Source organism: Hemiscyllium ocellatum, chromosome 46 (genome assembly GCF_020745735.1).
Source record: "Hemiscyllium ocellatum isolate sHemOce1 chromosome 46, sHemOce1.pat.X.cur, whole genome shotgun sequence".
Lineage (NCBI taxonomy): Eukaryota > Metazoa > Chordata > Chondrichthyes > Orectolobiformes > Hemiscylliidae > Hemiscyllium > Hemiscyllium ocellatum.
The window spans coordinates 27,254,672-27,279,502 of NC_083446.1; positions in this window are offsets into that span (position 1 = coordinate 27,254,672).

The following is a 24,831-nucleotide window of genomic DNA, read 5'->3' on the forward strand; positions in this document are numbered from 1 at the left end:
ACGTTCCTGTCTGTATGCAATTATTTATGACTCACTTCACGGGCAAATATTTAACAAATATATCTTTGAATAAATGTAACCAAAGAAGCACCACAAACTTTTGGGGAAGCTAATGTCCACTCGAAAGGCCTTTTAGTTCATTTCCTAATCCGTCCTCTCGAATCAGAGCGTCATACATCACGAACACAGGCACTTTTTATCCAAAATGTCAATGCTGACCAGACATCGTAATCTGATCTAGTCCCATTTGCCAGCATTTTGCCAATATACCTCTGAAACATTCTTATTTATGTATCTATCCATATATATTTTTCAATGTGTAATTATACACGATTCCATGGGTGCTCCTGCACTCTGGGATAATCTTCCTCACTGTCCACTGCACCACATTTTGCAGTTATCTATAAACCTACTAATCATGCCTCCGGTATTCACATCCAAGTTGTGTATATACATGATGAAATCCAACAAGCTCAACACCGATTCATTCAGCACACCACTGGCCACAGGCCTCCAGTCTGGAAAACAATCCGTTACCTTCAAGACAATTTTGCATCCAATTGGTTGAATTTCCCTGGATTCCATTGGATCCAACTGCTTTAAATTTTCATTTTTTATGCTGTAACTCAATTAGTGTAGCTGATCTAAACATAGTTCCATGATCGAATATTTACTCTTGTTTTGTTTCAATTATCTGATGGAACAAAGTCTCTGCCAATGCCACTTCAACTTCCTTGTCTTCACATTTTTGATATCTCTTGTTTCAGCTGGTGACATTGTGACCTTGTTTCCCCACAATCAGGAAAGTTTCCAGGATGAGGGTCCTGCATTGCTTCAGTTGGCTGTGACTCCACTGGCCTTTCAACCAGAGCAGGCAGCACTTCTACCAGTGAATTATACTTTACAAGGACAAATTGTAGCAGAAAGTTTGTCCAATACTCCCATCACACTTTCTCCACAATTTACTGGACACTCCATCCCCACTTTACATAATCGTACACTTTTTGTCTCACGTGAATTCACTTTAGCAGTACCTTTTCTGGAAATAGTCCTTCAGGTGCACATAGCTTCGCATCGTTCAGCACCACAGACAGAGAGGATCCTGTGTCTATTCTTATTGCATCCTCTTTATCTGCTACTCCTGGCCTATGTGAATACACTTTCCCTTTGCAATATATTTTATAAGCAGATCTGGCGCATCCTCCTTGACCAACCTGCGATCAGCTTGTACACTCTTCTGCAGCTTTCTAGCCGCCACTGTGTTTTCTGTTTCTGCTCCAATAAAACTTCCAGGCTTATCCTGCTTTCCTAAATCTGTATTTTTCCCCTAGCCCGCCAACACAGTGATTTACTGTGACCTAATTTATTGAAATGAGAACACTGGAGCTTTTTAGCTTCGTTGTCCCCTTCAAGGGTTTTCTTTTTTACCCTGCTGTAGGTTATCCTTCTGATCTTCACTGAGATATAAATATCCTTTTCCACGTGAGGATTTCGCAATCCGTCATGAACTGAAATTGATTCTGGAAGCTCAAATATGCTTTATGGAACAATTCATAATCATCAGCCTCTTCAGCTGCTAACCTTGCTGTTTTAACTCGCTGCTTTTCCACATGAGTTTGCACTACTTCAGGCAATGCATCTTTGAATTCCTCCAAACTAATTATCTCTCTAAGTGCATCATAGATTAGCTCGATTATTGAAGTTCTTATCTATTTATCAAGATTACATTCTTTGACCCATTCAAACTCAATATCAGTTTAACCAGGGTCACTTGTAAGAGTCCAGAAATGTTGTCTATAGGCTTTTGGCACAAGGTCATATGCACTTTCTTCACATGCTCATACTCCCCAGATCCCTCCACTGATACTGTTGCAGATACCTCATTGGCTCGACACAAGTTTTATTTAGATCAACAAAACCCACATGGCCACCGGCCAATGCAATTATTTAGCCAGTTTTTCAAATGAAATGAAACAGATTTCCACATTCTACGCATCAAATGTAGGCAAGGCGTGAACATACTAAAAAATTATCTCACTAGGATTTTGAATAAAATGGGTTTGCTATCCTCACACTGTTCCAAACTAAGCTTACGTTCAGTCTTCATCACTATCGTTTTCAGTTGACTTTCCACTCTCAGTGTCCATCTCTGAAGTTCAAACGCTCTCTCTTTTTGTTTCTCTCCTGATTACGCCATTCGTTTTTTTTTCTCTTTCCTGGATAAAACCAATTCGTTTTTTTTTTGTTTCTCTTCCAATTTTAGTCGTAACGCAAACTGCTTCATTTCTGCTTCTAACTCAAACTACTTTATTTGCGATTGAAGTTTCGGCATTCCTAAACACCTCAATGGAGTTTCCAGCAAATTGGAATGCTGAGCTACTGTTGCAATCATCTCATCTTTCCTCACATTAGGAGGTATCTTCAACTCCAGCTTGCCTACTAATTCCCGCAGCTTGGACTTATGTGCGTTTTGAAAAACTCCCAAGGTCGATTCTCCCATTTCCACAACACGTTTTGTCACTACAAGAGCTATTGCTTTCTGAATTTATGTTTACCCACCAAATCCACACACGAAAAAACAGACTCTAAAATCTGCCACTCGCTGTCTAAATTCCGCTAAGACCCCAATCTGTTATGGACCAGGCCCGACCCTCAAAACATTTTGAGGCAGGTAGTCCAGATGTAACTTTGGTATTTGTTGAAGGTTAGTGTATCGTGGATTTTCCCGGAGTGAATTAGCTGGTCAGACTGCCGAGTTTTAAACAAACAGACTTTATTCACCAAATTACGGAATGAAGCACATGAAACTGAAAATAGAATAGTCAACTAACTTACCTTATCCAACCAAGAGGCTATCCTGACATTAGGATGTTGTTCCAAACTACTTGCAATACTTCCAGTAAACAAATGCTTTATCACAAAAACTAAATCTGGTACAAAAAAGCTTACAGATTATGAGGTCAGAAGAGCAGAAGGAGGGGAGAGCGTCCAATTTCAACAGTGACCGTAACTGAACTAACCCCCAAACTGAACAGACCTGCCCAGCTAGAGAGCTGGCTAGCTCCTCTTGATTATACAAGTTTTTATTTAAAGATTTGAAAGTGTTCTGCCTGAGGCATTACCAGTTAGGTATAAACGAAAGGACCCCAAACGAACCTTCCAAAACACAGACATATTGGAATATTGGGTCATTTAGAACTCCACTGAAGAAGAAAATTCAAGGACTATATAACTTTGTAAAAGGATCAGCTTTGTGACAACATATGCCACATTTGGCTTTGGAACTGAACTCAAACAATTTAAGTCTTTCTGCTTTAAATCCAATAAAGTGTGTTCTGGTGTTTGTGAGTTTATATTAAAAAAAGGTGCTGATGCACATTCAGTGTTGATGATAAAAAAATTGCCTCATTAGGTCAATGGAAAGGAATGCCCAGGCAAATCCACATTTCCCGTGTAATGGTGTGAAAATGTATCCAATGTAACTAAATTGACTGGTGCCTGTTCCAGTAGAGGAGTGATCAGTACGGTAACAACATCTAGATTGTGGTTTTTGAGGGTGGTGGTGGTGAAGGTTCAGGCGGTTACAGTATTGCAAATGAACAACGCTTGTTTGTTCAGCGACTATGATTGATGTAAGTCTCCATGGATCTTAATGATGTCACTGGACGGTTTCCCTCTCCTATTAGTTAGGGATTTCTTGCAATGCTTTATGCCATTGTACCAGCAGATGTATCACCTCCGCCACCAACAGGGATCAGCAGCTGCAGAGAGGCGAAGAGGAGAGGTAAACATCTGAGAATAATCTGGACAGTTCCATTAATGGATCAGAATTTGCGAACATTAGCCTGGAATACTGCAATAACGGACAGGAGTTTGTCTTTGAATCTTTCCTATCTTTCCTGGTATTGGTCGACATTATCAGATCGGATATACAATTTACTGGTGATTATCGAGGCTGGTTACTATCCCATGCTCGCTATTGTTGGTGTTCCTGGTAAGTACCTTCATCTCTATTCATTTACTAATCCCATGAACCATGGCGAACTTCTTTGCTATTTCTGTTACCTATACTTGTCAAAGACAGAAAATGTTGTCTTCAGTTTCAAATGCAAATTCTATTCATTATCCATAGATTTCAGAATCGCCCTCACAAACGCCTCAGAGCAAGATTGTTCACAATCCCGAAGTACATTTTTACCAGGAATTCACTTCTGTCTCGGTATTCTGTCCATCATCAAACTTATCCACTATCAGCTCCATAATATCCCCAGTCGCCATCAATGCTGACGCTTAATAAACTATTATTTATGTATTTATGGTTGCAGGTTTGCTCGAAGCACGATTTCAGTTGCAAATATTTTGATCGCAACCTTGTTCTTGTCTCTCAAATAACCTCATAAGAGGGACACTGTGTCAGTGTAATACTGTTGCAACAAATGTAATTCAGAGACACAGGTTTTTTTTAAGATTAGATTACGTACAGTGTGGAAACAGGCCCTTCGGCCCAACAAGTCCACACCGACCCGCCGAAGCGCAACCCACCCATACCCTTACATATACCCCTTACTTAACACTAGGGGCAATTTAGCATGGCCAATTCACCTAACCTGCATATTTTTGGACTGTGGGAGGAAACTGGAGCACCTGGAGGAAACCCACGCAGACACGGGGAGAATGTGCAAACTCCACACAGTCAGTTACCTGAGTCGGGAAATGAACCCTGGTCCCTGGCGCTGTGAGACAGCAGTGCTAACCACTGTGCCACCGTGCCGTGTTCGACTGCAGCTATACCCAGGATTAGAATTCCTCCATTTCAAAGGCATCTGGATGTATATATGATGAGGACGGGTTTGGAGGGCTATTGTCCAATTGTTGGCTAATGGGACGAGATTGGGTTGGGTCCAGAACTAAATCATCCCTTGTTGAACCCAGGTCCCTGGCGCTGTGAGGCAGCAGTGCTAACCAATGTGCCACTGTGTCGCCCTATTACACAGAAAGGCACTGTTTCACACCCTACCACAAATTATGTTAGAACGTAAATTCAAATGGCAGGATTTGGACATAAAAACAAGTTTCACTAATTATGACCATAACATCACCGGCATTTAGTCTATATCTATTTCACTGATGTCGTTTGGAAAAGAAATCCATCATTATTACCTGATCTGGCCTAAGACTGACATCAGACCCACAGTAATGTGCTTGGCTCTGTACTACCTTCGGGAATGACCTCGCAGTAAAGGGTCAACAAATACTGCCCCTGTCAGCGATGCAGACATCCTATGTAATAACAACAGTAAAGGTTAAATAAAACAAAGAATGATGCAAGAGATCAGAATCAAAAAAGAACGAGAAATTTCCAGAGAAACTGAGCAGACTTGACTGCCTCAGGTGGAGAGAAAAAAAGATTTGGCATTTTCAGTCCAGTGACCAGACATCAGAACTGAACGCCGCTGGGAAATCGTGTGATTGATGTTGGTGACAGCGACGTCTTTTGTAAAGGGGAGAAGGACTGAGTAGAATAGATAGAAAAAGGGAAAGATAGAGGCAAAGAAGCAAACAAACGGATTTTTGATGATTAGTTGGGATGAAAAACAAACGAGATATACCTTCTTCATTTTTCTCCTGTTACTATACTACTGAAAACTGTGACCATGTAAGGTATACATCAAAGTCACTGTTTATAGTGTATTATGTCGCTTCGTCTCTCTTCCCTGAGTGTAAGCATATTCTTTTATTCATTAATGGGATGCTGGGCCAATAATTAATTCCATTTCCCCATTGTCCTTGAGAAGGTGTTGGTGAACTGCGTTGCTGACCAGTGCATTCCATGGGCTGTAGGTAGTCAGTGCTTTGTTCTATCCGGTTTCATTTCTCTGAGACTTAATAGTGACTGAGATAACTGAATGGCTGGCTTGGCCATTTCAAACTGCAACTGAGAGTTCACCACATTGCTTTGAGTCTGGAGTCACACGTAAGCCTAATCAGGTGAAGATGTTGGATTTCCTTCCCTAAAGGGCATGGCGTTGCCAGGTAGGTCAATCGACAATGGTTTCATTGTTTTAATTGATTCTTAATTCCTGATGTTTTATTGAATTCAAGTTCCAACATTTGCCGAGGTGGAAATCAAATCCGGGATCTGGGTCATTATCTGGGTCCCTGAACTAATATCTCAGAGATCATACAGCTAGGCCATTGTCTCCGCAGCACCTCCAACCATCTCCAGTGTCAATAGTGATGTTGATGTTGGTGTGGCTTTGCTTCATAAGGCAAAGAAATGATTTGGAAAAACATACCATCCTTCTCATTTTGTATTTATGAGCAGGCAAGATTATGGGAACTGCTCCTGGTGAAAATGACCTGGATGTCCTTGGTCATGAGTCACTGACAGAATTCATACGGAGCAGTAAGTAATCAGCACAGTAAATGTGTGGTGCCCTTCATTGCAAAATGATGAAAGTATAAGCATGAAGACACCTTATTGAGGTTGTGGTGTGTTGTTGAGACAGTACTTGGGACACTGTGAACAGATTTTCTCTCCTCTATAAGGAATTATCTCCTTGCCACAATGGGACAGTGTAAAGGAGTGTCACCAGATTAATTCCTGCACTGGTACCATGGTACCATGAGGAGGGTGTGAGGAAAATTACTGTTTAATCTGTATCTTCATAGAAGAATAAAAAAACTGATTGCATTAAACTTTGAACATTATGGACGAACACTTATTATTTCCAAAACAAAACATTGATAGCATGAAATATAACACGTTTTCCCCAATGGAGGTCTTCACATTTGGACACATATGTGGACACATATTTGGACACATAGGAAATATTGAGAAGGATATGGGCCGAGTGCAGAAAAAATGATTTTAGCATGGATTAACATCTTGGTCAGCATGAACCAGTTTGGCCTAAAGGGACTGTCTCCGTGCTTTAGGATACACATAGTATTCTATGACTCTTTCACAGTTTACATAGTTCTGTGGAGCCCCCATTTAGGTTGAGAGAGAGCTCCAGGTTCTGAATGAACTCTCACCGATTCAATGGGCAGTTGCTGTGTGGCCCTGCACTGAACATCATGTTGTTCACTAATCTGTCAGCCGTCACACTCTGATAGAGTTAACCATTCGCACAAGATTGTGACCGCCGTACAGAGCACTGGACTGTCTTCTCTGTCTCAAAGATAGTCCCTTTTTGTCTAAAAGCTGTTCCTTGTTGCAAAGAGATTGTCCCTGACTTTTTTTTCGGTAGGGCAATAAAACGGGGCCTGACTCTGGTCAGCTGGGTTTGCTACAGAGATGAAAAGTGATGTATATAATGAAAGGGGAGCCGTCAGCTCTTTTTAGCTGAATTAGCTGAGCTGAGCTCAGCTCAACAGTTTTCAGTTGAGGCTTGAGCTGAGAAATTAAACAGGGAGCTGTGTGGAAAGTCTCTTTTTTGCTCTTCAACCTGTAAGCATGGGTTCCATTTATATTGGATTTTAAAGGGAGTTTGATATTTGGGACTGTTGTGTATATTCAGAATAGCATAATTAATTCTAGTTGAATAGGTTGTGTTCTGTAGGGGTTCTTCATCCTGTTCTTTGTGTTTCATTGTGTAATTTTGTGAATGAAGTTTTTGTCTGTTTTCAAATCTAGTAGACAACCAAGGTATCTTACTTTGGGTTTGTTCGTTGTACACTTACCGATACAAGATGCAAAGTCATGCTCTGGGCTGCCTGCTTAATAAAGTTTCTAGTGGTCGAGCCGAGTCCATAACAGATTGGGGGCTTTTTGCGGCATTTTAAAAGTGATTGTGAGGTGCTTGTGTATTTATTTCGGGTGTTGGTTTTGTTGGCAGACAAAGCTTGAGATCGTAATGGCTCTTTCAGTCGCCAAACATTTTCTGGATATGGATGCAGTGACTTTGGAAGGTAAGCAGAAAAGTGAATACAACCAAGTTACAAGAATTAGTAGAGAGGCTGGAATTAGAACTGCCTGCTTCTGTGACGATAGGAGAAATACTTACAGCAGGAGCTCATCAACTGAACTTGCTGTAGAAACCATCAGAATCTACAGAGGTAGCAAGAATTCAATTGCAAATGAACCAGCTTACGTTTGAGGCGAGAGATAAGGAAAAGACAGAGGAAATGAAACAATTTGAGGTGCGATTAAAATCAGAAGAGAGGGAAAAAAGAGAGCAGCAGAAGAGAGAGAAAAGGGACAACAGCAGCAGAGGAGAAAGAAAGACAGACCTTTCGAACAGCAAAAACTGACACCTAAAAATGGAACGTCAGCATAAAAGGCTGGACATAGCGGCAGATGGTAGTGTTCGTGGGGAGGAGAGTGAGGATGAACAAGTTCCTGTCGTCAGAAGCCCAGTGAGAAACTGTTTAAGTATGTTCAAGCATTACCTAAATGTGATGAGAATGAGATTGAAAACGCATTTGAAAAGGTGGCTAAACAAATGCAGTGGCCAGAGGCAATGTGGGTTTTGCTGATTCAAACGAAACGTGGAGGTAGGGCCAGTGAGGTATTCACATCCCAGCAGAGGAGGTATCTAGCGAGTATGAGTTTTAAAAAAAAACTCCTGCAACGAAAATAAGTTGATACTGAAACAACGCAAACATTATCTTAACCAATATAACGACAATTTTATATACCACCAACATTCAAAATATGCGACTTACTTGCGGGGACGAATCGTCTTCAGTGGCCAATGGGTAGTGGATAAGCAATTTCGGTTGACAAAGGGCAGTGGCTAATCGTCGGCGACGAATCTGCTGTGACGAATTGTCTCATTCCATACTGTTCTATGTTTCCTGTTTCACCCAGCTTGTGGTTCTTATAAATTGTTGAATGTGTGAGGGACGGGTGTGTGTGAGACCAGGAAGCTTTGTAGGGACGTTAGGCCAAGATCTCCAGTTATGGTGAGCATTGTTGCAGTCACCTGAAAGACAGTTCAATATGTGTGTGACGACCGACACAAGACAGAATCCGTCAAGTTCAGTTGTTAACGTGATTCTTGACTTGCCACTTCCTACTGTTTTCTTCAAATACATTCTGTCGGGTCACAATTGCATTAATCTCTGGCCATCCGCAGAGATATACAATTTTATTTTGATATTGGTGAATGTGAAGGTGACACTTACTGGAAACGGTTGCAAAGGCTTGTTTGTAAGACACAATGTGCTGCAGAAGAGTGCAAACTTGGTAACGTCTTCACCCAGTGTCTGGTCCGAGTTGCAGATGCATGAAGTCTGAGAGGCAGGCCAGATGTCATCACCATAAGTAACTTGTGCGATGTGATTCCGACACTCCATGTCCATTCATCTGCCCCCGGGCCAGGCTCAGACTGAAGATGAATTTGTAAGGCATGGTTGCTGGTCAGTCTTTGATCTAATTTGGACAGCATTTGTACCTACACAGAGACTATTGATAGCCTGTTGGTTGGTATCCCCCTATCCAAGGTGGAGTCCAAAGAATTTTGTTGTGAAATAACGTTTCAATGACTGCCCTGACCCAGGTGGAAGCTCTCTGAATACACTTAAGAGCAGACCAATATCTTACTAAGCATCACAGACAGCTGTGACTAAATTCCAATCTTTCAAAATCCATTTTCAACGTAGGTTATGATTGGAAGCTGATGAGTTTACTGATCTAAAATATAATCACATATTTGCTATATTCGTGATTTGGGCAAAAATGTGACATATGATTATTCAACCAAACAATAATTGCATCATCTCTGAAAACAATTAGGTTGTTGTTATATTTATGGAACTAAAATGTAGATACTGTCAAAATTATATGGTACAAAAATAAGGAATGTGTATTTTGTTTAATAACGAACAAAGAACAGATATCTGACTATAGTGGTGATCAAATTTACATATTCATTGCCAGGAGTCAAATGAATACATCGTCGCTCCAACATTTGGAACGTGGTTGGCCTCTGAATGATTATATTTTCAGAGTGAGAAAACGATTGAACGTCATATAGAAATAGTGTTCTTATACATTTATATATAATCAATCAATTTAATTTCTCATCGAAAAGTGCGAGTTTCAGCTATTTACCAAACGTTGAGAACTGCCAATAATTCAACATGCACTGTGAATAATAGTTTAAATAAATGATTTTCTTATTAAATTTAAGTGAACAATAATTTGAAACCTTGCAATTTTTAGAATGAATAGTATTTAATGTGAAATGTGTGAAAGAACGATGAACATATATTCGTGTGAGTGAACAGACAGACATTTTCAAAGAATTTTGTGCCAAAGCAAAGGAAATAATTATTTGAGTAATTGGGATACAACATTTAAACTATTCATGTGCTGAGTACTAATTAGTGCTCATCATCAAGCTGACCTTGCAACACTTGCATTTTGAATGGTTATGCTGCAGCAAATGCGATCAGATATTTGCCAGCATTTACAACAAGAAATAATCTGATACTGGCTTTGACTTGCATCTGTACATGATAGAGTACAGAACTTTAATAAACACAAAGTGTCTATTGGATCACTGTGTATGCATCAGCTTGTGAAATATCTCCCAAGATCCTCCCGTTTGCTACCTCTGTCACTGTAGCCCTTTAAATTCGGGATTTTCAAATATATATCCAGCTCCCTCTTGAATCTTCATACAAAAATCTCCCAGGCAGGGCATTCCAAATCCTATCAACACTCTCCATAAAGATTTATTTTCCTTACCTCACTCCGATATCTTGTGCTGACAGTCTCGGAACTGGGACTCCTAGATGCTGTAATACCAGCAAAGAGAAATGGGGTATTCTCATTTTCCCTGTTTTTTTCATAGTTTTCAGCGCTGCAATAAGTTCACTTCTTTTTCTATTCTGATCATTTAAGAGTAAATCTAACTTCTCGCATCCTATCTTTAAGTAAATCCTTCATTCCAGTTTGTTATAAGGTTCGTGGTATTCTTCTACAAAGTAATGCGGTGCGTGTGTGTGTGTTTGTGTCTGTCTGTGTCTGTGTGTTTGTGTGTCTGTGTCTGTGTGTGCGTGTGTCTGTGTATTTGTGTGCGTCTGTGTCTGTGTATCTGTGTGCGTGTGTGTGTATATGTGCGTGTCTCTGTGTCTGTGTATGTGTGTGTGTGTGAGAGCTGTGTGTGTGTATGCGCGTGTCTCTGTGCCTGTGTATGTGTGTGTGTGTGAGAGAGCTGTGTGTGTGTGTGTGTGTGTGTGTGTGAGAGAGAGAGAAACTCGTTTGTAACGTCTGAATTACACCCAGTGCATCGTGTAAAATACGTAAGAATTAGGAAGGCAGTATAGATTAACATATGGATAAAGACCGAGTTCAGGGGTGAGGGTTTCAGACCTCTGTAACATCGGGACTTCTTCCAGGAGGTGTAGGAGATTTAAAAAATGGACAGTTTTCATCTTAACTGGAGGACTACCAACATCCTGGTGGGGAGATTGTCTAGTGCAAATTAGGTGGATTTAAACTAATAAACCAGGAGGCTGAGAAACAAAGCAGCAGGTTAGGAATGGAGCAGAAGGTAAAGGTGAGTAGGACATCATGCACGACCAGTCTCATGACCATGCTGCGAAAAGGAATCAAATCAGTCCAAAATGTGAGTTGGAGGTTGTAATAAATGATAGAGATGTTTATCAGAAATTAAAAAAAAAGATGGGAAGTGTGAGGACGTGGAGTGAGGTGTGTGAGATCAGGAAGCTCGTACTAAAGAAAATATTAAAGGGGAAATCCAAATCAAAATAACTTATTTAAGAACCATAGGCCTAAAAACATACAGTATTTGGAATAAAATTGATGAGCTAGCAGTAGATATAGAGTCAAATGGGTATGGCCTTGTAAGGATGATTGAAACATGGTTGCAGGAAGGTCAGGACTGGGCAGTGAACTGTTAATGGGTACTCGGTATTCCCAAAGGAGAGACATAAACAGAAAGGAGGTGGAAATGATGTTTTGATTAAGTATGATATCAAGACTATATTAAGAAATGATGTTGGCACGTGGGAACAAAATGAAAATCAATACAGGTGCAAATAAAAAGCAAAGGAAGATACCACCATCTCCACAAAGCACTTCTGAGGTCGGAAAAAATGAGGGGTCGTGACAAGATAATAACGGTCGGATGAACGTGCATATTGAAACAAGTAATCAACTTGGCAAAGGGTAGGACCGAAGTACAATTCATAGAGTATATGAAGAATTGTTTCTGAGAGCACATGTCATGGAACCAATCAGAGAGCAGGCCACATTCGATTTGATATAAGGAAACAATGAAAAAATATCTTGCAGTTAAGGATCCTCTGGGAAGGAGTGACCACAACACGATGATTGAAAGAGTGAGGACAGAGTCACATAAAAGAGCCTTAGTGTTGGGCAATGATACTATCAGTGGCCTAATGAAGGGGTTGCTGTGGGGTAGGGGGAGCGGTCAAACGCAGGGCAGATGAAGAAATTTGGCAGATACTTAAGGCGATACTAAATAGCTCTCAATTAAAGTATATTCGGGAGAGAAGAGGAATTGCATGACAGAGAAAAATCATCCATGTCAAGATAAGGAAGTTAATGACAGCATGAGGGCAAAAACTAGCGCAAATCATACTGCACAAGTTTGTCACGCTCCGGGGGATTGGGTAAGGCCTCATGTGTTATTGCCGAACCGTTCATCAAGAGACCCAGATAATGTTCTGGGGAGTTGGGTTCGATTCTTGGCATGGCAGATGGTGGAATTTGAATTTAAATTTGAGATTAACAGACTGATAGTAAACATGAATAGATTGTCATGAGAAGCTCACCTAGTTCCCTAATTTTCTATGGGAAGGCAACTGCCATTCTTTCCTTGTCTGACCTACATGTGACTCCAGACCCATAGCAATGTAGATAACTCCTAACTGCCCTCTGTGCAATCAAGGATGGGCAATAAATTCTGACCAACGCAGCAAATCCCTCTTTCGATGAATTCATGAAAACAAAAAAAAATCAAAGGGTTACAACACAACATTAAAAGAAGATATGACAGGAAATGAACGGAAGCATAAACACTGATACCAGAAGCTTTCACTAGCATAGAAAAAGGAAGCACATAGTGAAACTAAGTGCTGGATTGTTTCAGGATTAAACTGACAAGGTAACAATGAGAAACTCAAAAATGGCAGAGTCACAAAAGCAATGCTTCCTGTTTTCACAGACGACACTAAACACTGCAGTTCCTACAGAGGATCTTGTTGGGATTACGGCTGTTTGTCATTGTTATAAATGAGATGATGGCATTGAATGATGTGTCAGTAAATTTGCGGATAGTTCTAAGATGGGTGAAGTGTGGATCGTGCTGAAGGATGTTGCAAGTTACCGAGAGACATAGATAAGCAGCAGAACTGGGCTGAGAGGTGGCAACTTGAGTTTAATGTGGAAGAGTGAGACGTGATTCACTTTGGAAACAGCAACTGGAATGAAGAATACTGGGCCAATGGTAAGATTCTTGGCGGTATCGATGAGCAGAGAGATCGCTCAAAGTTGCCACCCTCCTTAATAGGCTTGTTGAGAAGGCGTATGGAATGTTAGCTTTTATTGGTAAAGGGTTTGAATTTTGGAGCCACGCTATCATACTGCAGGTGACAAAACTCCGGTGTGGCCGCACTAGGAGTACTGCGCATAGTTCTGGTCGCTGTATCATAGGAAGGACGAGGAGGTTTGGAAAGGGTTCAAAAGAGATTTACGAGGATGTTGCCTGATTTGGAGGGAAGGTCTTTTAAGGAAAGTCTGAGGTAGTTGCGATTATTTTCGCTCGAGAGAAAAAGGTTGAGAGGTGACTTAGTTGATCTATATAAGATAATCAGAGAGGGAGATAGGGTGGACAGTGTTAAGAAGTTTTAAGTGTACTATACCATTAATAGAGTTAAAAGGTTTGTCAAGGGCTTAGCAAGCGCACAGAGCACTAGAAAAATTAACGATGTAATATTTGCTCAAACAGCTAGTAGTGTCTGGGTTGCTATGAGACAAAACAAATACAAATTCAGCCAATGAGTTTAAATGATGTCCCAAGATACAAAATGCCAATCAAGATTGTATTTATTGTTTTGACAATATTAAAACCAATGAAAAGATCCAATGTTTTGGTATATAAATATCAAACATGTTGAACAGTTGGCCAGAGCAGCAAAGAGAAACAAGCCGCCAACAAGTCCAGCCTGGCAGCAGAAAGATCTGCTCCCTGACAGGTACCTTTATCAACTAAAGACCTGGGAAGCAGAATTCTCAAGAATAAGAAACGAAGACAGAAATATGGAGAAAGATCGACAGTTGTCTGGGTTTGAGATAAGATTATTTTAAAATCTTAATCAAGAATTTTTGATCGGACTAGTATTGTAGAGGTGGATGTAAAAGATAGTTTTAAGGTAAAGGAGTTGTAATTGTTGTTAGACTTAAAGAATGAAGTTGTTAATTTTTACTTTAAATGTAATTTCAGGATAGTTCTTTGCCTCTGGAATTTTACAGCACAGGGTGAATCCTTTCTGTGTTGCTGGTTTAAATGAGCAGAGGGGTTTACCCCGGGTCGTAACAGCAGTGAGAGCCTTTTTCCTCGGATGGCATTGGTTGTACGAGGGGCATAGCATTAAATTGATGGCGGGGTGGGGGAGGTGGCGGTGATAGACATAGGACAGATGTCAGAGGTAGTTTCTTTACTCAGAGAGTTGTAGGGGCATGGAAAGCCCGCCCTGAAACAGTAGTGAACTGACCAGCTTCAAGGGCATTTAAATGGTTATTTGATAAACGTATGGATGAAAACGGAATATTGTAGCATAGATAGGCTTCAGATTGGTTCCACAGGTTGGCACAATATCGAGGACCGCTGGGCCAGAACTGTGCTGTTATGTTCTATGATTACTATGACCAGGGACAAATGTATTAAGTAAACTAATGGGATGAAAGGCAGATAAGTCCCAATAGTATTAAAGTAGCTAGCAGCAGAGATGATAGATGTATTGGTTGTGATGTTGAAAATTTACTTGGATTGTGGAAAGGTGCCAATGCATTGTAAACTTACTAATATGACATTCTTATTCACAAGGGAGATAGGCAAAAGGTGGGATTTTATATTCCAATGAGCTTGACCTCTGTGTTGCAAGGTTATTGGAATCAATCATAAAGAAGGAAATAGCTGAACACTTGGAAAAACAAAGATCATGTCACTAGTTGCAGCGTTTTCATGAAGGGTAGGTCATGTTGGACAAATCTTCTGGAGTTCATTAAGGATGCAAAGAGGAAGTTGGATATTCGAGATCCAGTGGACGTAGTATATCGAGACTTTCAGAGGCATTTGGCAAGATGCTGCATAAAACACTGATCTTGAAGGTTTGTTCCCAGGTGGTTACGGGTATAGTATTGGCTTGTTCAGAGGTTGACTGACAGAAGGTAGAGAATTGGGAGGTGGAGAAGTCAACATTTCAAGTGTATGACCATTTAAATTAGATGTAATGAGTGTTGAGCATTCTTTTTCGATTTAAATATTTTTTTCTGCAATTGCAGGCTGGTAACTGGAAAATGGGGCTGCAAGAGACAAATTTAAAAAAATACACATGCTGGAATTCGAAATAGGCAGACAGAAGGCTGGAAGAACACAGCAGACAAGACAGAATCAAGGGGTGGAGAAGTCGACGTTTCGTGGTTAACCCCTTCTTCACCGCCTGATGCTGCTTGACTTGCTGTACTCTTCCAGCCTCCTGTCTGTCTGTGATAGAGATACAAAACATGTTAGCATTGCTGCAAACTGACAGTTTGGACAAGGTGCAAAAATATTACATTGTCAACACCATTGGAATGAGGCCACAATCTATATTTTTTTGCAAAAACGTCTGACCGTAATACGGAAGAATTTAAAGATTGAAAATCTAAGAAAGGGAAGATATGAAATGGATATCAATCTATTGGTGCTTAAAAATGGCGAACTTGCAAAATTGTGGGCAATACCATGATGACCTTTGAAATGGCAAGGTACTTTTCGGTGATTACACAGAAAAATGAACGCCTGTAGGTAGCAGTTTGCAGGTGTCCAGGTGATAGAATGTATCAAAACCGTTCAGTTATCAGGCCCAAGCAGTAACTTCACGCAGACAACAATTCAAATTCTGCCAATTAATATTTCCGCTTTAACATTTGGAGACAAAGGGTCAATTTTAGAGTTAATAATCTGAAACAAATCATTATATAAGATTTTCTTGTATCAAGGCGGGATATATAACAGAGAGGCAATTGAACAGATCGGGAGAGCCAACTCCTATATGAAAAGATGATAACAGGGAAGTTTCATCTGTGAAAGAAATATTGGGGTTTCACAAAAAAATCTCCATGCTCTGTCTAAAAAGCTCTATCCACCAATAAAGGCGCACAACACGCTGAGCAAATATTCTTGAAACCAGAAATCAACGAAGCAAGTATTTCAGGCGGAGAAAGATGAGGGGATAAGATACGGAAATTTCAAGTGAATCTATTCTGCATGAACTTTGAGAAACTAATTATTAATTTATTGTTCTTACTAATAATGGATTTATGAGTAGAATATGCATTATTGAAACAGCATATCAAGAAAATTTTGGTTCATTCCAGAAGAGGTAGTTAGTTACAGAGTGATTGTTCAGTTTGTTAGTGATTTGTGCACTGTTAGAGTCAGAATCATAGAATTCCTACAGCGGGGAAACAGACACTTCAGCCGAAGAAGGACCATACTGACCTTCCGACGAGTTAACCACTCACATGCATTCCTCCACCCTATTAACTATTTTTACCCCTGTCTAATGCACCTAACTTACACATCCATGAACACTATGGGCATTTAGCATGGGTAATTTACCTAACCTGCATATCTTTGGATTGTGAGAGGAAACGGGAACACTTGGTTGAAGCCCACGCAGACACAACGAGAATGTGTTAACTCCACAAAGACATTTGCCCGCGTCTAGAATCGAACCCCGGTCTCTGGCGCTGTGAGGCAGCAGTGTAAACCCCTGAGCCACCGTGCCGCCCCTAGACAGGTAAATGGTTACTTGTTAATTACAGAGTGCGAGAAAGGATTCAATTTCACTGAACCAATCCTTTAAAAGAAATTGTACGTCAAAAAAGAGATGGGCTACATCACTTGTCACATTCCTTTACCATATTATAAGGCAAAGATATCTTCGCTGGGTGCATTGGTTTTAATTATCAAATGGATGTTGACCTCCACTTCATAGTATTTTCGAGAGCTCGAATTGCTCAAGTGAATTGGCATATGGAGCATAGCAGGAAAAATGTGTCTGTGTTTGAATAGATTGGTGGTTTGAATGGAAAAAAAACAGTGTATTATTCAAATGGAGAGATTGCAAAACTGAGACACAGAGGAATCAAGCACCTGGATCACACAAAAAACACATTGCTTGCACATCATAGGGAGGCAATATAAATTTTCAAATCTTTTGAAAGAGAATACATCCAGAAGTAGGGAACACTTTCTACAGTTTTGCAGGGTAATGATGAGAACACACAGGAATTCTGAGGGCAGAATGGCATGAAAAGCAGTCCAGAGCAGATTCACTCAACTGATTCCTGTGAGGAGCATTTATCTCTGGAGGAAGCATTGTCAGACTGGTCTGGGATCATTTGAAGTTTAGGCAAATGACGCATGATCACGTTTAAAACATAATATTCTGAGTAGTCTATTCAAGTTGAATGCTGAAACAATATTTCAATTTGTGCAAGAGCTTTCCAGAAATGGATTGACTATTGGAAACTGGAGAATATCTCAGTTAAGGAGTTGGTGATTGTTTTAACCATCTCAAAGGTTCTACATCTGTGGGAACTTCCCTCCCAGAGAGCGATGGAAGGTGACATATTGAATATTCTTAAGGCACAGGCAGACAGTTTATCGCCTAAGAATGATGCACGAACGTTATAAGGCAAAGCAGGAATGTGTGTTTCAGGCCACAATCAGATCACCCATGATCTTATCACATGGCAGACTTGGTCAAATTGTCCAATCACTTACTCCTGATGTTAGTTTCTACGTTGCTATTGCTTTTAGATACTGACAAATAATGAAAGCATTCTCAATCGCACAAAGGCTCTCCCTTTCAGAATGAAGAGCACAACATGCAAATGCGATTTTTAACCAGCACTGCGAAACCACTCGTGGATGTTTCATGGAGTTACATAAAGATCAGATGCTTAGGTCAAAATAAAAGCCTCATTAAAACTGCGTTAGAAATCAAATCTGTTGGACTGGCTGCCTTTAATAGAACAGATTAAAGTTCTTGTTCTTGTGAGGTGAATTCCGTTAGCAAGAGCAGCATTTATTGCCGGTATCTAATTTCCATTCAGAATATGGTGGTGAACGCCAGTGACCCTCGTGGTGCAGGGATACCAACAGATATGTTTCAAAGAGAGCCACGGTATTCTGAACAAGTGAAAGTGGAGGGACAATGATATTGATTCAAGCCAGGATGCTGTGCAACCTTGGAGATTGTATTCCTCACCACATGATGCTCACAGCGATGGAAATGGCGGGACAGTCTCTTGCTGGTCTTATTTTGGGAAATTTACAGAGTGAGTTAAAGTCTTTTATGAGGGAGCCAAAAAATAGTATTTTGAACAGAGAGCTGAACTCTCCTTTTACGTACACTCTACTAACTCTGCATGTTTTATTTATAAAGCTTGTTAATAATTTAGGATGGACCAGGATATGGCACCTTGCACTTGAACATTTGTATTTCTGTGACACTGAAGTATGTCCTTTGTAACATTCCCAGCAATCGTCCGAGCTGAAAAAAAATCTGCAGAATTGACGGACTTATTCATTATTTGTTTGAAAGAGTGAGTGTGATGAGGATAAAGAATCAATTAAATTGCACATAATGGAAACACTGCCGGAGTTCAAATCATATTCTCACGTTTTCCTTGAATTGGAAGCAAATTAGAAGGACAAACGCCCATTGTTGCACATACTGTAAAAAAAATGTTCAAGAAATGTTGAGGGGCCACACTAGGCAAGAAAATACATGTTGTCTGCACTTGATGGAGATACAGAAATTCAGAATAGCTGCACAATCAGAAGAAGAATCAAGTGAGAGAAAAAAAACTTATAACAAGTCTTCCCTGAGACCATGACCCTCACCATGGCACATCAGACCATTGTATCAAATGCGATAACAAATCTAATTTCTCCTGGTGATCCCCTCCCCCACACACTGCCCTCCCAAACAACAGCCATTGGTCCCAAGCTGATGGCCCTCTGATAGCACAAGTCGCTTCCATCTCCTCCACACATCCACAAACCGGGTGGCCCAGGCAGACACATTGCTTCAGACTGCATCTGCGACAAACAACTCATCTCTTCCTACTTTGACTCAGTAATCCCACTTGTTCCAGTCTCTGCCCATGTACATCCGTGATTCATCTGACACTTTACACCAATATAAGAATTTCCATTTTGCAGGCTCCATCCACCTCCTCTTTCCAATGGACGTACCATCCCGTTACAATAGACAATAGACAATAGGTGCAGGAGTAGGCCATTCTGCCCTTCGAGCCTGCACCACATTCACCAACACCCCTCCCCACACCCCGTCCCCACTAAGATGGTCTCAGGTCTCTCCATTTCTTCCTGGAACAAAGGCCTGAACAGCACCCAAACACCACCACCATCCTCCAACTGGCTGATCCCGTCCTCACGCTCAACAACCTTCCTTTTTAAATCCCCATGATCACTCTAACTTTGCCCTTCCTACACATCTTTTCTCTCTTCTGGTGTACCTTATGCCCCAGCTCATGACTACTGTTTGGAGGTTGGTACAAGACTTCAATTATGTTTTATTTCACCTTTTGCATACCTCAATTCTACCCACACAGATACCCCATCATCTGACCCTACTTAATTTCCTACTGTTGATTTAGTTTTTTTTTCTCACAAGTAAGGCAACCCCACCTCCTCTGCCCACCTGTTGTATTTTCAATAAGATGTATATTCTTGAATATTCTGCTCCCAATCCTGATACCCTTTCAGCCATGTCTCTGTGATGTCCGCCAGTTCATACCTGCCAATTCCGATCTGCGCCACAAGCTCATTTATCCTATTTCTTATACTGCATGCATTCAGATATAACACCTTCGGTTCTATATTAACCGTTCCTCTTCACATTGTCATTTGTTTGTCCAGTAGGCTTGAAGTTTGATTGTTAACATTCTCCATACGCTCTTTCATATTTATGTCTGTATTGGAGATTTTAATAACTTCTCTTGAGTTCTGCACTCTTACCTTCTCCTTTAGCTCAGGTGTTATAATTCAGACAATATTTGGCCTTCCCCTCCCGCGCCGCAATTATTTTAAAGCCCTGTATACAGCCCTGGATGTGGGATCCCCTAGTACTTTGGTCCAAACATGGTTTGAACGAAGACCACGCCATTGGATGCCAAACAGCCCGTTTACTCTGCTTTGCTATTCAATTGGATTTTAGTTATTCAGTTCCTTTCAATGACAAACTCTTTAACCAGCATTCCTAGTGAGTCAGAAAGTGTCCAGTGTCTTTCTGTACACAGCCCTGCATGCGGAGCATCCAGTGCCAGCGATGAGTTCTGGGGAGACTCAGGAGTGGCTCCAGGAATGGCCGCATGCAGTAATGGATGGACTGAGGGATTGAGAAGGACAGCATGGGAAATAGTGACTCTGCACTCACACAAGTGGCCAGGCAAGTCTCCTGAACATCCAGGGCAGCCTGAACACCAGGGTCACTTTAAGAAAACTAGTTGCATCTGCCGCATTTCGTCATCGACCTGAAGCAGAAATACTGCCAATGGCATAAACACGGAGACAGGCAGTGGAGAGATGAAAGGAGTCAATGCACCAAATACAAACATGGGGAGATTGTACAAACGCCACACAGATAGGTTCCAGAGATTGGAATTGAACCAAAGTCCCTGGCACTGTGAGACAGCAGAGCCAATGATGACCAGCAGGATTAGTGTAGTTACATGTTGCCTTCTGCAGTCAATTCCCTGGAATATCTCCCTCAGTCTCGGTAAGATTGGGAAGCCTTTCTTTAGCTGCAGAGGATAATTTAAAATGAACAATTCGGTGGAGAATATGGAACGTATCGGCGAGATCCCCAAGATGAAAGGAGACTGCAGGAGTTTCGTTAGGATGTATAAAAGGAAGAGATGCAAGAGTTAACATTGGACAATCTGAAAACGAGGCTAGCTACAGAGAAACAGAGAACAAAGAATTGGAGGAAGAACTGAATAGGTGCTTTGCATCAGTCCTCACAATATTTGACAGCTAGCTGCATTCCAGCACGTCAAGACAGTCAAGGGCGAGAGATGAGTGTGGTGGTCGGTCCTGATGAGAATGTGCTGTGGAAGCTGCAATGTTTGAAGATGGATAAATCACACAGACTGGAAGGATAACATTCCAAAGTTCTGAAGGAAATAGAGGAGAAGATTGTGGAAGCTGTTGTGGTGGATTTTCAGAAATAAATGTCCTCAGGGAGCGTCCCAGAGAACTGGAAAATCGGAATGTAAATTCTCTGTGCAAGGAAGGAAGGGAGGCAAAAGACAAGAAATCATAGGGCAGTTAGCCTGAGATCGGTCATTGATCGGATTTTCGAGGCCACTATCAATAATGAGGCCGCAGAATAGAGTCATAGAGATGTACAGCACGGAAACAGGTCCTTCGGTCCATCTCGTCTATGGCAAACCAGATATCCCAATCGCATGTCATCACGTTTGCCAGCCCCTGGCCCATTTCCCTATAAACCCTGTTTAATCATATACCCATCCAGATGCCTTTTAAATGTTGCAATTGTATTAGCCTCATTAGCCATGCTTGATTTTTCTCTTCAATTAGATATTTATGTATTTGAAGAATGTATATGTGTTATAAATAATGTATCTTTTCAAATACTAGCTATTGCATGTCTCCTGGCAAAGCTTTTAGTGATTTGCCCAAAGCACCAACTTGCCAACTCAGCCAACTTACCACTCATATCCTCTTAGTTTCCTTTGTTCAAATTCCAATCTGTAGTTTCAGAATGAACTACGCCACAGTCAGGTTTCACAGGGTCCATTGTAGTAATGTTATTAATTAGACTTTCCATTGCATAGGACTAAATCTAAAGTAGCACAATCTCTAATTGATTATGTTATGTTAAATTTCAACTGCGGAGCCATGGTTGGTATTAACTGCACATTTGTCATTGAACGTTCCAACTTTCGAACTTATGTTGGAGGGATGTTGATAAAGCAGCTGGAGACGTCTTGGCCTGGGATATTTCGCTGAAGAACTGGGCCCTTGTAATGCAGTACTTGGAGGTGCATAGTAAAATAGGGCTGAGTCAGCATGGCTTCATCCAGGAGCAGTCTCGCTGACAAGTCTGCCAGAATTCTTTCAGACGATAATGTACAAGTTTGACAAAGGAAAGATGTGATTTGTTTGGTTAATTGGGACTCTGCAAAATATGAAACTGCCTTAAATTGAATTTTGTTCATCTATTGGTTACAAGTTCCATAAGCAGAGATATAAAAACAGTTAAAGAAATCAGCACTCGCTAAATACAATAACGATGGCGGGTGGGTGATGTGTACTTTCTGCATCATGTGGTAGCTGGAGACATTCACTGTCTCCCTCAGCCCTCCTTATCTGCAGTGTGACCAGTTCATTAAATACGTAATCCACGTCCATCCGCAGATCCAGAGGCGTCATGCGGTCAAACAAGAGCTGCAGCTGGACACGCTTATTGCAAGTTTAAGAGTCAGGAACGTCAGACACGTTCCTAAGCTCCGACATCAAGCAAGGGTCACATGCCACAGGTCTGAGGTCCCCTGCCATTGTAAGCTCAACTTTATATGAACGAAATAAAACAAAACAATGCACTTAAATAAATGAAAAAGATGGAAAGGAAATAAAAGCCTTACCTTACAGGATCTTTTTTCTTCCGGTTAGAGGAAGGGGGCGTTCGGGAGATGTATGTGTCGTAGCTCTGTATATCCACTGCCCAGATATAAAGTAAGCCCTAACCTTCCCGGCAGCCCTCACTTCACTCCTCCTCCTCTACCCGCCGCTCTGGAAAAATAGAGTTCGTTGTCAAGCAGGTTTGGTGGAGATGATGGATATCAGATCCTGTCATCACTGGACTGATTCAGAGGACTCCTCTTTCCCAGTTAATGAACTCACACTTAAGTATTTATTGTCAAGTCTTCGAGTTTACGAATACGATGGTAGTAGAGTTACATATATGAGCAAAGAGCTGGTAGAGGAGGCAGGACTTCCGTTATGTGTATGATTGGGATTTCCGAGTCCCCCTTTCAAACAAATCTCTATAATATTAACATAGCAGTTATAAATACTCACCCAAGCTTCAAGATCATCCGTCTTGCCTGTCATACTCCTCACATTATAAATAGCACAGGTACTTGAAATGTTATGTGGATAGTTCACTACAGGTGGGCCATACTGGACCTCGGATTGGCTACTAAGCCTGGACAGGTGACTGACATTTAAGGGTGTTAGAAATGGGAAAAATGATAGTTTTTGCAGATAAAGGAAAAGCTTACAGGAAAGGGGTACAGCAAGAGAACTATTAACTCTTCAGTTATTTAGGGAAGAGTATCTCGACTTTTCAGTGCATAATTGTGGTTAATTAAATACTAACTTTGATGTGTAATTATTGTAGCAAATAAGTTCTTTCTAAAAAATATACTTTCTGCAAAAAGCTGAGATAACCGAAATGCTTGAGCTATACAAAAATGATACAAGTTAATGAAATATCCGAGGATAGAATGTACCAGCAGAATTGATAAAAAAAATGTTAAACCAGATCTTGATGTACCGTCAACAAAATAATGTTTGTGTCAGCACTTTCAGAGAGGAAGGTCGCCAACCTGTGGAAGGCGAAAGTAATAAGAGTGGGGCACAGCTGGACAGTGGTATGGCACAGGAAGAGAGATTGGGTAATTAGGAGTCAATAAATTAAAATTTATTGAATTTTGTTTCAAACAGATTTGGGGGCTCGTCCTGGGATCCCAAGCTCCGGTCGCTCGGTAATTGCTGGGAAAACGGAGAAGGTGCACCTCGCTGATTTCGGCGGTCTTTAGTTTCCCTCTTTGCCGCAGCGGCTCGGGCGAGCGAGATCCGGATTGAGTGACCCTGAAACCAAGACGTGTTGAGACGTGGTGGGTTCGGTCGGGTAACTCTTGTGCACAGGACCCGGGTAAGAAAAAGGTCTTGAATAAGTATTATCCGGGCGACCGGGGTAGGCAACGGTATTTGCTGCCATCACCGCGGGGCGGAACGCGCTGACATGGGGCGGGTTTGGTCGGGTAACTCTTTTATACACAAAACCCGGGTCAGATATATATCTCCGGGCAACCGGGGCAAGCAACGCTTGTTGCTGCCATTGCCATGGGACAGGGCACGCTGACACGCAGGGGCTTGGTCAAGTCAACTCTTGTGTATAAAAGACCCGGATCTTCCGACAGCTGGGATAGGTAGTGATAGTTGTCTGAGTAAGCAACGGAGTGGTTGCTGCCAGGTCTTGCCGTGGGAAGGGGCGCATTCGACCAGGTAATTCTTGTGCACAGAACAAGGTATGAAAATGGACCTTTAAATATTGCCTTGGTGGGCGGGCACTTACAAAACTACGGGGAATTGGCAACTTAAAAAATAGAGAATAAAGGTCTTTAATTGGCTGGATTAATCTAACGAGTAAGGTGTCTAGCTGATTCGATCACCCAGCCTTAGACCGGTTGTTAAGAGGGGAAATCCCCCACGCGAAGGTCAGGACCCTGAAGTGGGTGTGGAAGAAGGTGACACTGTTTCTCAGCAAGGTTAATTA